The 16482-nt window shown below is 49.0% G+C and overlaps 1 protein-coding gene across 2 annotated transcripts in view; it reads right to left on the bottom strand.

Moving 5' to 3' along the window:
* The window catches only part of RAB28 (RAB28, member RAS oncogene family), a 1474591-nt gene that overhangs the window by 1262015 nt on the left and 196094 nt on the right, over nucleotides 1-16482 (bottom strand). The window lies entirely within an intron of this gene.

The raw sequence follows: 16482 nt of genomic DNA, 5'->3' as shown, positions 1-16482 counted from the left end.
CATGACATGGTTCACCCATGGCCATCATGGAAATGCAGGCAGAACTGCCAGACAATCGCAATACTTGATCCAAGCAACATACCCACGTCCTGTACGCACACGCATCACCACTCACCGGACATTTCCTCATAAATTGGCAGGTCTCCTTCGCCTTGGATCTGCTCCACATCAATCATAGCACTGACTTGCTCTTCATGTGGAGTGAGTGCATAGTCCTCTTGTGGTGGCCCACCTCCAGTCACCAGAGTAGAGGTGCAGACAGCACCCTGCTTATCTTTGGCTTAGCGTCGGCAGTCATTCCAATGCTTCAAAACCTCACGAGCTGTGCACCTCTCATTGCCCAAGGCATGGATCATATCTGTGACGCACTGCCAGTGGGCCATACGCTGAGTAGTCTTATGTGTGCTCCCTGTCCGCACAAGCATGTCATGTATGTGTACCTGCACATAGTCTACAAGGATCTGGAGTTCCTCATCAGTGAAGCACCTCTTCTTCGACGTGTGGGTCTCCTGTGCCGTGCATTGGGTTGGAGCCTGTTCCGCTACTGCACGCTTTGCCTTCTTGTAAGGACGTGCAGACTCCAAGTGGCTGGGACCACTTGGGTCAATAGGGGCTGGGGCACTAGTGGACTGGGCTATGGCATCACCCACTGATGCAAGGACAGTCGGTTGCCTTGCAGGTATCCGTATCTGGGTGCTGGTGCCCGCACCTTTCCACACACGTCTCTTCCCCTTAGAGAAAGGGACATCTGCACCTGGGTGTCTCTGGACCTATGGCTAGACCTTTACAGGCCCGGCTATGTGACCCTGAGCCTGGGTGGCGGGTGCTGCAGATGCCCCTGCAGCTTCCTGACCCTGGCTGGTGTTGACAGCAGATTATACTGCAGTTCCAAGACCCTGGTTGCAGGGGACGTCAGCATCAGCTGCATCTCCCTGCATGGCCCTGGGCACCTCGGCCACCTCGTCCAAGTTTCCCCAATTGTTGCCCTCCCACTCATGGCACTGATGGCTTGGTGCAATGGGAGGCACAGCTATCAATTGTCCTGGGTAATTTCAGTGAGGGGAGAGTTTACGTGATGTTAAACGTACCAGTGTGCTCCAGCAAGGCTCATTGTAACCCCGGTGGAAAAATGGGCAGCGAAATGCACAGGCACCCCAAATATGAAAAATATGTGTACGCAACCCTTCAGGAAGCCCACGTGAAAAGGAAAAACGTTACGCAGTACGCAATGGCACCCAGAGGCCACGTAGGGTACTAGGACTTCGAAAATATGGGTATGCGACACACAGGGGCACCCACTGTATGCAATATGCATACGCAACTCACCGTCAGCCTCAAAAGTAAAATAAAAAAGTGCGTGTGCGCGGAGGAGAATCCCCCTGCACTGTCGCTGTAGTGAAGAGATCGCGTGGAAAAGCTAGAATCGCAGAAAACCACACGTCTGTCCGCTATCACTAGCACAGGCGAGTGATGCCTCTTACGCACTGCTTTATCCCGATGCTGTACCCTAAGGCCCAACGTTCAGCGCGTGTCGTGTAACTTACGCGATTAGGCCCTTTCTTCTAAATCCACGCTAATGCGCGGTTTCCGCACATGTAGAGTCACTGTTTCCGGTTGCTCACACGTATAACACGGAAGACCCATGCTCCTGCCTACCAGCCAATTTACCTGCCTCTAAGTGCCCCAAGCTGCCTCCTACGAGCCATCTGCTGCTGCCTGCCCACTGTGTGTGTGCCTGCTGCCCACGTGCCTTGCAATTGTGGTGCCTGCTGTACAGCCATTAGCAGTGTTCCTGTCGTCGCACCTGTGACCACCTCTGCTGATTCAGAAGACTCCGGACGTGCCCGACCACCGCTCCACAGCCCAGCCGCAGGACCACCTTGCTCACCCACACCTGCCTCGGGGGTTGCCATGTCTGAACTAACATCATTGGAAGCAAGTTGCAACCCCCCGGCAGCGAGGCAGAGGGCTGTCAGCTTCACCGCAAGGGACGTTGACATCCTGGTGGAGCAAGTCCTGCGGCATCATGATGCCCTCTTCCACGGACCAACGCAAGTCAGCAAGGAAGGACAGAAGATGTTCTGGGCCGACATTGTGGGTGCCATCAAGGCGGAGGGGGGGGCACCCTGTCACTACCATCATGTCCACAAGTGCTGGGAGGACTTCAAAGCCAGGACCCACAACAAGGCCCAGCACTTCTTCCAGGCTGGTGTGAACCAAGGAGGGCGCCGGGGCCACTTGAACACAGACAACATGCGGGTCCTGGAGAGGTTCTACCCAGCGCTGCACACCCAGGTCATAGATTTTGCAGCTCCGTCTGAGTCAACTGGTAAGTGGCCATGTGTTGTTGTCCTCCACAGTGCATGTGCATGTTGATGTGTGGTTGGAGTGTGCACCTTGACCTTATGTCGGGCATGCCTCCTGTACAGATGTCTGTGTGCATGTCCCATACAGTGCTGCATGTGTGGCCATTCAAGCATGTGTGACATCAACAGTGTTTCAGTTGCAATGTGTGATACAATGCAGCATGTAATGACGTGCACATTGTTGCATACATGTGTATGGACGTGGCCGTGTGAGAGGTGACACACATGGGTGCTGTCGGCAACATCGTGGACATGCATGGTGTACATGTGCATGTGTCGGAGAAGTGAGAGTGTGACTGGCCAAAACTCCTGGATGGATATTACTAGAGCATTGTAATGTGTGCTTGACTCTTGATGGCAAATTGACACTGAGTGGACTCTAATGTGATGGCTCCATGCCCTGCCTCAGGACTGTCAGGTGATGTGTGTGAATGACATGTGTATGTCCCATTACGCATGTGAGGGGCATGCACAATTTGTATGTGCTGAAAGTGCCTTGTTCAAGGATGTGATTGACTGTTGAGACTGTTGAGAAAGATAGTCATTTATGTGCTTGTGTGTTAATTGCACGTACCAGTGTGTTGTGGAGGGTGATGTTTGTGGCCTTTGCCAGTGCAATTCATGTGCATTGCATATGGTTTGTGCCAAATACACAAACGTACAGTACCCTGATGTATTGTATTCTATGACTCCCTATCCACAGCGACGTTGGAAGAAGAGGGCGGAGACGGTGCTGTGGAGCAAGGCAGCTGTGATGCCTCCACCAGGCACAGATGCAAAGCCCAGTCGCGCTCCCAGGCCATTTCTCCTTCGGGGAGCGAGGAGACTGGAGCAGCGTCAGAGACAACGGCCGCAGCTGCTGAGGGGAGGTCCAAGAGGGCGAAGGTGGTCGTGGACTCCTCGGCAGTGGGAGGGACGGGTGGGGACGTACAGGGGCAATCCAATGCGGAAGACAGTGGGGAGGCATCCAGGTTGGAGGGGGAGGAGGAGGCCGCATCAGCCCTGTCCATGGGGCCCGGCAGGGGTGATGATGTGGGTGTGACTGGTGCAGTCAAGACTCCGGGGCAGGAGGCAGTGCAGGTCGCCGTGGAGGTACCTGTGCCTAATCCTGCCCCTTGGACTGCAATTGTGCCAGTATGCACCCAGGCCGGACCCATCCTCAGGTCGCAGATGTTTCCACACAAACTGAAACAAAAATACCTGCGGATGTCGCCATTCAGGACAGGGTGAAACCGTTGCTAGCCAGTATCATGAGGCGTACAGGCACCATTCGTAATGATGTGCAGGCTTCCAATCGGTGGCTTGCACATCATCACGAGGTTGTGCATCTTGTGAACTGGCTAGCATATTTCTTGGTCTCGAATTGGGTGCGTGAGCTGGCCACTTCTGCGACCCCCTCCTCATCTTTCTCCTCTGTGCGCCAGTTGTCCTCCCTGCAGTCTTCTGGCCCAGAAGGGCCCCCTGTGTACCTGTCCCAACCCCGGCAGCCAGTCTGGTGGAGTTCATATCCCCGCCAGAGTTGGGAGTCAAAGTTGGATCAGCAAAGGTGGTAACCACGCAGATCCAGTCAGCGACAGGAGCTGTGGCAATGGAGGGAGAGCAGGCACAAAGGAGCAGGGCACGTGCACGACAGCCCGGGGGGGGTATCATCATCCCAGAGGCTTTCTTTAAGGAGCAGGCACCAGGCTATTTGGCAGCAGCAGGCTCGGAGTAGGAGGCTACAATACTCGGGGCATACCAACTCAGGGAGGTAGGTATCAGCCATCAGGCAGGAGGCAAACGTGGACCTTACCCAAAGGAGGTCTTCTGTGTTGGAGCATTTCAGGCAGCAGATCGGAGCAGAGCAGCAGCGGGCATGGGAGGCACGACTCATCATGGCCAGGGCAGAGATTTCACTGCATCGGGCAGAGAGGTGGGCTGAGGTCCTCGCTGAGACTTGCAGGGAGTGGGAGAGCAGCATGTTGGAGTCCCTACAAGCCCTCAAGGTGAGAGCGGAGGCCCGCCTAAGGGAATTTACGGACATGGACTTTTTCCATCTTTTGTTTACATACACTGGATTTTCATTTGGACATTCTTACATTTGATTTGTTTGTTCATGCAAACTTTGATGTTTTTTAATATTATTTATGACGTTCATGCAACTTGTAATATATTCAATTTATTTTACTCCCATTGTTGTTTACTATTTTATTACTTTCAAGTTTGATGCGTCCTTACTCTGTCAGGTTTCCCTGCTAAGGACCACTGTTGGTCATGTGTGTGCACAGTTGCATACATGTGTCATGTTTGACATCCATTTGCATGGGGCATGTTCTTGTGTGCATGACCAGTGATGAGTGTTAAGGTGGAGTTGGAGTGTGCACGGTGTAGTGGCATTTGATTTCACATGTGCAGCATCAATGTGTATTGATCCTCACTGTGTTGGGGGAGGATATGAGTGATGGGAATGTTAAATGTTTTCAATTTTGGGCCAGGATTTGCTTCATGCAGTGACACACATGAAGTGCTTTGGCCTTCACCAGCATGTCTTTGTCCTTATTTAGTTGTCTCTCATGTAGTTGGCCATCTTGCTTTGCAAGACCTTTTTTCAATTGGTATGGTTTTAAGTATGGACAGCCCAATGCTGCCCTAGAAGTAAGTGTGTGTCTGTGTGTCTGTGTGGCTATGTGTGTGTCTCTCAACAGACACCTACCAACAGTTTGCACCTCCTGACTGTACTTAGGCTTTGAATTTACACTGGCTGGCCAGAATTTCTTAGTTGTCGTTTTGGGTGGATTTGTTAAAATGTTCTTCACATGTGCTGAACTGGCACCTCCATAACCACATTTCATCAATCACCACTTCCCATGCACTGGCACCGTCTCAATGTCACCTGCCCTGACAAGTTTCTTGTGTCCCTCTTCATTCTCTCCCCCCTCCCGGGACTCTTTGGCCCTTTGCACACTTGTGTACATGTGCATTCTGAATGACATGTCATTTGAATGTATGTCATGTCAAGTCTTTCACACATGGGAGGGTCACTCGTGTGTTTATGGGATTATCAGTTCAGGTGATGTGTGCTCATTGAGGCTCATGCCGTGACACGCCAGGCCAATGTCTCTTAATGTGACACAAATCTAGGGTGCTTTGCATTCTGTCACAGTGTGAGTATTTCTACATGTGGATTGTTGACATTACTTTGTCACATGGCATGCAGGGACTCACTTTGACATATACGTTTGTGATGTGTATGTTGATATATGGTTGCAGTCTGTAATTGCATGTGATCAGCTGGGACACTGAAGTTTGTGGGCTAGGTGTATGGTTTATTGGGTGTTTGCTGCTGCCTGCAGGCTGGGGTGATGGGGGCTCCCATGTAGTGGGGGCTGCCTGCAGGCTGGGGTGTCACAGGTGTTGTGGGTTGCCTGCAGGCTGGGGTGATGGGGTCTAGGGTGTCACATGGGTTGTGGGCTGCCTGCAGGCTGGGGTGATGGGTGCTTGGGGGTCCCATGTAGTGGGGGCTGCCTGCAGGCTGAGGCCACAGGGGCTGGGGTGTCACAGGTGTTATGGGCTGCCTGCAGGCTGGGGTGATGGGGGCTGGGGTGTCACAGGTGTTGTGGGCTGCCTGCAGGCTGGAATAATGGGGCTGGGGTGTCACAGGTGTTGTGGGCTGCATGCAGGCTGGGATGATGGGGCTGGGGTGTCACAGGTGTTGTGGGCTGCCTGCAGGCTGGGGTGTCACAGGTGTTCTGGGCTGCCTGCAGGCTGGGGTGATGGGGGCTTGGGTGTGGGTGTCCCATCAGGAGGGGTCCATTTCCTGTGGATGTGTGCGGGTATCGCATGTTTTGGAGCGAATAGGTTGCGGACGGGGTACGCGCTGAGTTTCTACGCAATTTGGCTGGGGAGCGGACGGGGTACACGCTGAGTTTCCACACGATTTGTCTGGTTGTGGACGGGGTATGCACTGAGTTTTCACGCGATTACGCTGTCTGCACTCAAGCCAAATCGCGTGGAAACTCAGCGCGTACCCCATCTGCACCCCAGCCAAATTGCATGTAAACTCAGCGCGTACCCCGTCCACACAGTTTTCACGCGATTTGGCTGGGGGTGCTGTATGCTGGTCCAGGGATGACACGGGGTCTTGCGCCGTGTTTGGCATTTTACTTGCTTGTTACTGTACGTGGAGGCCGTTACTGGCGCTGCTTGATGTTCCTTGCGTCATGGCTAGTGATTACTCAGGAAATCCATGAATAGGCGTGCCGCGCAATTGTTTCTTTGCGCCATTCTCAGCGATTGTGCCTTTTCTGCGCTGTGTGTATGAAAAGGGACTTTAACATTTGGTGACCTTTACAATGTGATTTCATTGCCGCCGTACTTGCAGAGGTATCCCGGTGGCCTCTCCAGAAAGGGCCATGCTTACCTACAGGGACCAGTCTCAAAATGCATACGCTGAGTGGCCCTTGAGGGTGCCGTCTTTGCAGAATTCCCACCTGCTCGCTAAAGCGGGGTACGGCCCCAGGGAGAGGCTCAGACCTGTTGTGGATTCCCTGTGAACTGAGGCTTTCGGAAGAACGTGAACACACGAGTATAGCCTGCAAGGGATAAAGTACGGTTGGGGATGTAGAGCAGTATGAAACGGATGAACACTCAGTAAATGGGAGTGAGAGTGTATTTTGGTTTGCAGATTGTGGAAGTTTTTATGGCCATTTTTGCCCATTTATTTTTTAAGGAATATTAAGATAAGGAAGCCTTGCCAAGTATGGGGAGAAGGTGGCGCCACGTTGCACTATCCCGACCAGAGCGAGAGATAAATACAAGAAGAAATATTGGAGTGATATTGAACGTATCATATCCATGGTTTAATTGTGGTACAGCTGTACAAGCATAACCGACACACGATACTGACCGGACACAGCCATGGGAACAGACACACCCCTAGACCATGTATGTAAAGCCCTGCCCCTGTACTGTGAGAACATCAAAAAGTACCACAATCAATGGGTGACTGAGACTAAAGGAGAAGGGATGCCTCACTCCTGACCAGAGTGTGGGTCCTTTGACAGATGCGCCTTGGACCATATGCCCATGTACTTGACTGCAAGGTACAAGGGATGTGGGATGTTTTAACCCACTCTGCTCTGCCCTAAGGCATCACTGTGTGCTGGTGGCACCAGAATCAGCAAAATGGCAGCGAAAACCCCATGCGCAAGGAAATTGCGCTACCAAGCACGAAAAGATGGCTGCCAAATGTATCTTGCCTGTGTAAGTGGTGGAACGGAGACCTCACTGCTGAAACATGCCACTGGGCTGCCCACCAAGTAAAAATGGAAACTGCATGAAATGCAGTGCTTTACTGAAGAAAACCCAGAAGTTGTTCTTAAATCCCTTTTTCATGGTTGCTGAAAATACAAAATACCGGACCAAAACACCACAAAACATCCAATATCCTTGCTGGGTGTTACCCGTCAACTCCTTTAAGAAATAATCATGAACCTACAATGTCATGTCAAGCGGAATATGTCATTAAAATATCCACAGTAAAAAGTGTGCCTGCCTTTGAAAATCTGTCAAAATATGGGCGCAGTACCAGCGTCCGCCTGTATGACAGCTGTCATTAGTTTGCATCAGAAGTTTAAACTTTTGCAATTGAAATCAAATGTCTGGGAATTAAGTGACCTGTTATTAAGAGGAATCTAGGTTGTAACTGTTTAATTTCCATGGTTTACAAGCAAGAATAACAGTTCTAGCTGCTTGTGTGAAAATTGCAAGTTTTGTTTTAAACCAAGAATAATGTAAAGAAAATTACATTGAATTTAAGCTGACTCAAAGCTACCCAACAAGTTCCACAGCCTCCCCCCAGCAAAAGGCATCTCTCTCCTGCTTCCCACGAAGGCCAGGAAGTCATACCTTTGTGAGAATTAAATCAGGGGAGGAGATCTGGGGCTGCACCAGAAAGACAATGGACCTTCCTTGGCTGAAAGGATATGCAGATTGTGAAGTGTCAACAGTGGCCTCTCCCAGAAGGAAGGGGGCAGATTGCTTCAGACCTGCCAGCTTGAAAAGGAGGCGGGGACAAATGACCACTTGTGGATTCACAAAGCACAGAAAGCATATTTTTGAAAAATACTGATAAATGACTGTGCGAATTTGTAAAAATTATAGAATGAATAGCATTGTTAATGTGATTTTTGGGTGCACATTTTAAAAGATGTCAGAACTCTGTGCAATGTTCAGGGAAGGCACAGTGAAAATTCTGGTTTTGCAGCAAATATATTTATGTCAGAAGCATGAAACTTCACACACTTATGCCCATAGACAATGCGCACATATGTACCAATTTTCTGGATGAATTAGATTGCGTCCCTGACAAAAAGGGTGAGTCTGTCAAACCCAGATCCAAGATCCCACAGCAACAGGGCTTCGAAGAATATTTGCTCCACAAAATATGTGATCTATGTATGTTATTGGTATAAAGATTGCACACATGTAAAGATTTATTATACCAAAAGTAGATTTCATGTTCAAAAGGCAAAGGGGAGGAGGTTTTGCCTCATAAAACCACAGCATTATGGTGACACACTGTTTTCTACTCCAATCAAGGGAGAGAGCGGATTCCAGCCAATAGCCTACCTAGGGGGTGCGCTTAGGATAATTCAGCATACACGCCCCTTTATTAAATGCATAAATAGAGACAGCTGAGGGGTTAGAGAGACACACACAGATTCACCCACCAACCGATTGCTGGCGGAGCACCCCGCCAGAGGACCGGACATCTCCGTTGCTCCAGACTCCAGAAATTTGGAAAGCAGAAAGGCCCATTTCCAAAGCTGAACCATTCTCAGCTTGGCCTTGAAAATTCCAGAAACCAGAATTTACCCAGACCTCTAAGGGGAACCAAAGAACAGCCTGGCTGTGCTGTAACTGCTTCCTGCTAAGAATCATTGCCAGAATCCAAAGACCCAACCCAGTAGAGCCGTGCTGTGACCAGATAGCTGTGAACCAGAGAGCCTTGCTGATTGCAGACCAGAGCGCCTTGCTGTCCCGTCTGGTGTGCCCAGCTGCCTGTCCAGTCCGGTGCGCCCAGCAGAATTCCTGTCCAGAAATCTTGACTGACCTGAATCCCGGACGGTTCTGTTCAAACCTATGTAGTGAGTATACTTAGTATAGGAATGTCACTAGCATATGTACTGTCCATAGTCATCCCTATCCAAACCCATCCTCTCTTATATCCAGAACTGCGTTGTTAGAACATTTTTAACTGCCTGAACTCTCTATCTCATCCCTATGATCTTCTGTACTAGTATTGTTAAATCTATCTTTGCGCTGATATGTATTTCATCTGAAGAAGACGAGCATCTCGGCAGGCAAAAACCATCCAGAGACGTCCTGGTCTGGTGGCTGTGCTGTTGTGTAGTTTGTTTCTTCATAGTCCATCCCTAGTATAAGAAATTCTGTTTGTCTTTTTAAAGCGCATCCTTGTTTTACAATTTGCCTCCATCTGAAAAAAACGACCTCCACGAAAACGTCCGTAACTTCTTCAATCCTCATGCTAGAAACGAGTTTTCCTGCGATCACGATTACCACACATGGAAAAGTTTGCAGCAAATTTTGCCTTTGGAAAAATCTAGAACGTGTAAAATAGCTTTTCATTGCACCCGACCGCAAATTTAAGTTTTTCCATTGCTTATTAGTCTCAAATCATTGCTAGTGTTTGTCTACAACCAGATAAAGTGGCTCCCATTCAAATTTCAACAATTTCTGTGATTCAGCCCATTTTCAGTGTTTTCCCCATTCCATTCAAAGCCAACTTTAAAACCATTTTGACAGTTTGCCAATTGGTTCTGTTTCTCTCTTGTGTTTGCTGGGGGAAATTTGGATTGATATATTTGCTTGAATTCTGCATTCCTGAAACCTGTTCCCTCTCCTCCTGTATCTCTACATTGCATATTGGGGGATTGAGGGGTGTGCAAGGGGAAAGAGTAACCACATTGCCATTGATTTGAACAAACCTACAAAAGTATTATTGCTGTGCTGCATTATTTTTGTTCCTTATTACTCTGTGTGATTAAAGAGATTGTTTAGTGTGACATCACCCCATTGGTGATTATTGTATCACCATTAAAAATAGTGTGATGATTTTGTGAATATATATAAATAAATATTTTTACTTTGCAAACCAGCCCGATTCCTAGTTCAGTGTGACCGGGGGGATTCAAAGAGAGGGGCGTGATATAAGTGGTACATCGTTCAGAATAAAAGAACTTATATTTATAATATATATGGCTCGTTATAGGCCCTTTATTCACTCATAACATACATAAAGAAAAATAAACACGTAGTTATACATAAGCATAGAAAAAGAGCATCACCGTTAGGATAGTAGCAGAAGACACCTTCATCTCAGCCACCACGACACTGCTTAGTCCCACAACAGGTACGCAGAGCGATCACTCGTAGTAACTGGAGCGGAGCGTCCGTCATCTCAGCGAGACTGGATCACCCGGAGTTCAAATTCTAGCTGCCTTCCAAAGAGGAATGCCTCTTCTCTTTATGGGGCTAGTCCCCGCCCCTCATGGGTTACCAGACTGCCCTTGGCCAAAGATCAGACAATAAGCATGAGGAGCAAAGAGTGGAGAATTCCAGCTACAAGTGGAAAAACCCAGTTTCAAACCTCGCCTTCGTTCCCAGTACCCCTCATCACTGTACCTGCAGAATGTGCCGACTCCCTTTCTGGCTTGTCCTTCAGCAGACAATACAACAACTATTCTCCATAGTTCGTTCATCTAACATAAATATGTGACCTTGTCTTCAATGCAGAAATACAGGTTTACTTGCTGAGCCCACAAATACGTAGGCTTTCATTACAGTAAATGGAAGTGAATGTCCAAGATGGCCACACATCGGCGCCATGTTTTCTTTGCTAATTTTCACACACGCACTACAGGAGGGCCTGGTACTCGGTGGATGAACATGGCAGTTTCATAAGAGGGTGCAGGGGGTGGCAATTCTGGTAAAGAAATGGTTACCGCTAGAGGTACATAAGGTGGAAAGAGACCAGGGAGGGAGGATAGGTCTCTTAATGATTCTCTGTGGGGGGAGACGGTATGCATTGTTAAATGTATGCCACCCACCCACCGTTCAGGCGGCAAAATTAAGTTCAAACATCACTGGCACAACATGGGGGGGTGGACATGACGCTGATGGGAGGAGACTTTAATGACATGGCCCAGCCAACACTAGACAGATCGCCCTAAAAAGCGACGGCAGAAACATCCCCCAACAAAACTAAAAACCTTTGTAGATGCAATTGGCATGAGCAATATCTGGAGAGATCTGCATCCAGGGGAGAAAGGCTTTCTCCTTCTGAACCAATGCTCACTCATCCTTTTCAAGGATAGATTACATCCTCCTCCCGAACACCATGGCAGACAGGGTCAGCACAGCCAACTTTTTACTGAGGGGGATTTCAGATCACACCCCGCTGCTGGTGTCTGTGAGGGGGATGGAGATGGAAGCTCAATGAGTTCTACTTGAGGAATGAAAAGATAGAGGTTCTTCAGGAAGAATCAAAGGCCTACTTTCAGATCAACTCCAGGTCGGTAGAAAGCCACTCCACATTGTGGGAGGTTTACAAGTCAGTCATGCGGGGGAGGGAGATGCAGGTAATGAGGCAACTGAGGCTAATTACGTCAATGACAACACAGATGATAGCAAGAGGGCCTGGGCTGGGGGCGTTGGACCAATATGGCATGGAGGCTCACAACGAGGCCAGGGCAGCACATAGGGACAAGCAGGCGCAGCTTTTTGATGCAGAGGATACATTCAGGAAATTCTTGGCGTGGTTAAAGAAGAGACGAAGGGAACATGTGGGTGGGGGAAATAAGATAACCAGTGGGGAGATATGTAACAAGAGTGAAGACATAGCCGAGGAGTTTGTCGACTACTATAGGGACCTGTATGGGTGAACGGGCTTCCGGGGATGTGGCAGCTATAGAACTGCCTTACTGCAGGTGAGCCAGGAGCAGCGGGACAGGCTGGACGTGCACCCGACTTTGGAGGAGATCCAAACAACAATCGCTCTGCTACAGTCGGGGAAATCCCTGGGGCCTAATGGATTCCTAGCGGAATTCTGGAAACCAATGGGAACGGTTCCTGCAGAGGAAATGAGGGCTAGGTTTATGGAGTGTTACGAGGAATGTGCACTGCCAGAGGACCTGAGACAGGAGACGGTAGTGGTAATACATAAGAAAGTAGGGGAAGTCGCCTGAGCAATGTAGAAGGTAACGGCCAATCCCTTCGATCAACGGGGAGGCCAGAATTCTGGCAAAAATCTCTTCGATAAACTCCTGCAAGTCAGCAACGTGCTAATACACCTGGACCAGTGCTGGTCCGTGCCGGGCAGGACGACCAGGGTGAACATCCAGAGACTGTTGGTGGGATGGCATGCTCTAAAAGTGATTAACTCGGAGAAGGCATTCGACTACGTAGGCTCGGAATATCTCTGGGCGACTAGAATTAGAAATAGACCTAGATTTGTGCGCCGGGTGCAACTCTTACATGCCAACCCGGTGGCAAGGGTTATGGTGAACGGGTGTACCTCAGGTGCCTTCCCCACTACAAAGGGAAACCAGGCAGGGATACCAGATCTTGCAGCTCCCGTTTTTTGTTTTTGCTGGCCATGGAGCCCATGGCCTCGAGGGAGGGGAGGACCGTATTTGGCTTTAAGCAGACTATGTACTCATATTTAGGGGACCCCAAGCAAACAGGCCTGAGAGTGATGGAAGTGTTTAGGGAGTTGGGGAAGTAAGCGGCCTCAGGATAAACTGGGAAAAATCTGTGGCCATGCCAATAAAAGACGTGGAAGAGGCAATCACAGATGGGTGCCCACTCACGATAGCAAGAGGTTCTATTAAATATTTAGGCATTAGAGTTGGGGTGATGGAATCAGAGTTCCTTCAGAACAACTTGGACCCATTCCAGTCCTGGACAGGCTCAAGGGGGATGGCAAACACTGGGCAACTCTTCAGATATCGATGGTGGCTACAGCAAACCTATTTAAGATGATGTTGTTAATGCAACTTCGCTATGTACTGCAGAACACTCATGTGAAGGTGCTGGTAGGGATGTTTCTTGTTATTGAGAAGGTACATCAGGATATTATGAGGGGGAAAAAACCACTGACAATAGCGTTAAAACCACTGACTAGCACGTGTGGGGTGGGACTGGGGGCCACAAACGTGCAGCATTACTACTGGACGTCCCAGAGCAGTTGGCTGTTTAGCGAGACTGAACTGACTCAAATTGCGTTTGAATTGAGGAGGGGGGAGTTCAACGCAGCACTGGCAGAGGCTATATGTGTGTAAGCCAACCCAGGGGATGATACAATCGGGGCTTTGTACACTATCCCTGCAAGGCAGCTCGTAGAGGGATGGGCTGAGGGAGTAGTGACAAGGGAAGCACCCATTTTGGAAAACACTGATTTGTCGAAAAAATATATAAACTGGGCAAACAAAAAAGGTGGCAGGACAAAGGGGTTAGGAAAATGAGAGATGTCGTATTGCACAACCGGTTCGCACCTTTCCAACACTTGCAAGAGGAGATCGGCCTACAGGCCAGGGATGGCTACACCTACACTAGATTGCAATATGCAATGGCCCAAGAGTGAAAGGACACATGGGACACTCCCGAGAGATGCCCGATTGATGCCAATCTTATGGAAGGGAGGAATCCAAGGGAAGGCAATTACACAATTATATCGGCTGCTCAACGGGTTGACATGCACGCCCCTGCAGAAACTTAGGGAGAATTGGAGGCATATCTGGGTGCACTGGAGGAGGACTGGGTGGAGGTGCTGGCTCCCCAAGACAGGCCAGTATATGCATGAGATTGCAACTGAGACAAAGATCCTACATAGGTTATACTACAATCAGTACCGCCTCCATCAGACAGGCAGAGCTGCGGATCCCCAGTGCCTGAAATGCAAAGTGGGCTCATTCTTCCACGTGATGTGGGAGTGCCCCAAAGCGCAATCATTTTGGGGTCAGGTCAGAGACAAGATATCCAGGGTAATTAGCATGCCAATTCCAGCCTGCCTCAAGGTGACAATCCTGCAAGTATGGGGAAGGGGAATTTGGGGTTCAACGACAGAGAAAAAGATCTCATTAGGAATGCCATGATGGTGGGGAAGAAGGTCTTGGCAACGGACTGAGGCAACTCAGTGACACCAAATATACATGAATGGGTGGAGGGTATGGACTACTATGAAGAGCTGGAACTAAGGGTGTACAGGGAATGGGGATTCCCCCAGAAGTTTGAAAAGATGTGGGCCACATGGGTGGAATCAGGATGAGTCGAGGCTTGGAAGGAACCAAAGAGGAAGGGCAGGGGGGACCATGACCCAGAGGTACAGGGGCAGCTGGGGTATAAAGGACGGCAATGTGGGACAAGGGGCAAACGGGGGTAGCGGGGCAATGTGGTGGGGATCAGTGATGGGGAGGAGGGATTTCCGAGGGGGGACAAACTGGATGACTTTTCATGTTTGTTTGTATGGTTTTGATGCAACTAGCCAAAAATACAAACAAACTGGATTATAAGAAAGAGAAAGAAAAAAAAAAAATCAGCAAAGATTACTTAGGCTTTCATATCTTGGAGGACGATAAAATGAATAGTATCAATTAGGTGAATGCAATAATTACAATTTATTCCAGATATATGCAAAAAGGATTAATTCCCTATTAACGATTGCTTTGGGCTAGTCACTTTTTGCGATGGGGTAGACGGGCTACAATACCATTGTATGGAAAGCTGCCCAGAGCAATGCCAATCGTCATGAATAACCTTCCAGCCATCATACATTTTGGTACAGTTTGTCTCCATATGCGAGGATTGTACTTTCAGACTTGAGTCCCTTGCTTGAAGAGCCATATGGGACCAAGCGGCATCTCACAAGGCCAAAACATGGCAGGGGTTGATTATGCCTCCATGCAGAGAGGATGTGTTCTTGGTCCAGTCAGAACTGCTAGAACGATTTGCACAGGGGTGGTCCCCTTCGGCAATGGTACAGAAGGAATAAAAACAATATTGTGGAATGTTTCCTAGAGGAATACCAGTGTTTACAATTAAATCATAACCTGCCGCCCCTCACGTTTTTGATATACTGTTAGGTACTGCCACAAAGCCAGGTGCCTAATCACATCCCAAAAAACAGTGGGGGCGCAACACCAGCCAAAAAGGGCCTTGTTGCCAGAGTTGAGGTACCTGGAGGTAATACAGAGTGGGAGTCACAGCATAGTGGCCCAACATCAGGAGATAAGGACTATGTATGTATATCATCTTATATAGCACCGGCAGCCCGCAGGCATCAGGGCGCTTTGACAAGACAAACACAAAGCTATAAGAACCTCCTGTATCTGCCTACGTAAACTATGCTGTAGTTCGGACAGCCTGAGTTACCTGAACAGGTGAGTCTTCAGGAGTTTTCTAAACTTTAGGTGGTTACCTTCCATTCTCATGTTTGTCGGAAGTGTATTCCACAGATGAGCGGCCAGCACCATAAAAGATCTACCCATACCTGACTTTAGCTTGTATTTGGGTACTATCAATAGGCTCTTGAGCGCAACTGTCTCTGCGGGGTGTATAGTACCAAGCAATTCTTAAGGTAGCTGGGGGCTTTTCCGTAGAGACATTTATGAACAAGGGTCAAAGCTTTAAACTTTATTCTCTCCTCCACCCTAAGCCAGTGGAGTGATCTTCTGGCCAAGGTGGTATGATCTCTACGCCTAAGATGCTTTACAAGCCTCACAGCATCATTCTGTATGACTTGGCATCTGGCTAGGTCTTTAGCAGAAGCCCCAATAAGCAGGGCATTGCCATAGACCAGCCTGGATAACACTATGGCCCTGGCGATGGTGGACATATTGCATTCATTTAGGAATGGGCTGAGGGCCTTCATAAGACGCAAGTAATAGGCTGTGTTTTTTTGCAAATAATTAGCCTGTGCTTCTGAATTGACGGAGGAGTTAATCATTCCCAAGGTTTTGACCCGATTAGATACTTCAATTGTAGCATCCTTAATCTGGAATGATTCATACTCCATCCCCAGCTTAGCTAGCAGGCTACTGGACCCGAACAGCATGAG

This window comes from Ambystoma mexicanum, chromosome 6q (assembly GCF_040938575.1).
Source record: "Ambystoma mexicanum isolate Mex_15411 chromosome 6q, UKY_AmexF1_1, whole genome shotgun sequence".
In the NCBI taxonomy this organism is placed as follows: domain Eukaryota; kingdom Metazoa; phylum Chordata; class Amphibia; order Caudata; family Ambystomatidae; genus Ambystoma; species Ambystoma mexicanum.
Note: the sequence above shows the minus strand (reverse complement) of the source record. Positions and strands in the feature narration are given on the sequence as shown.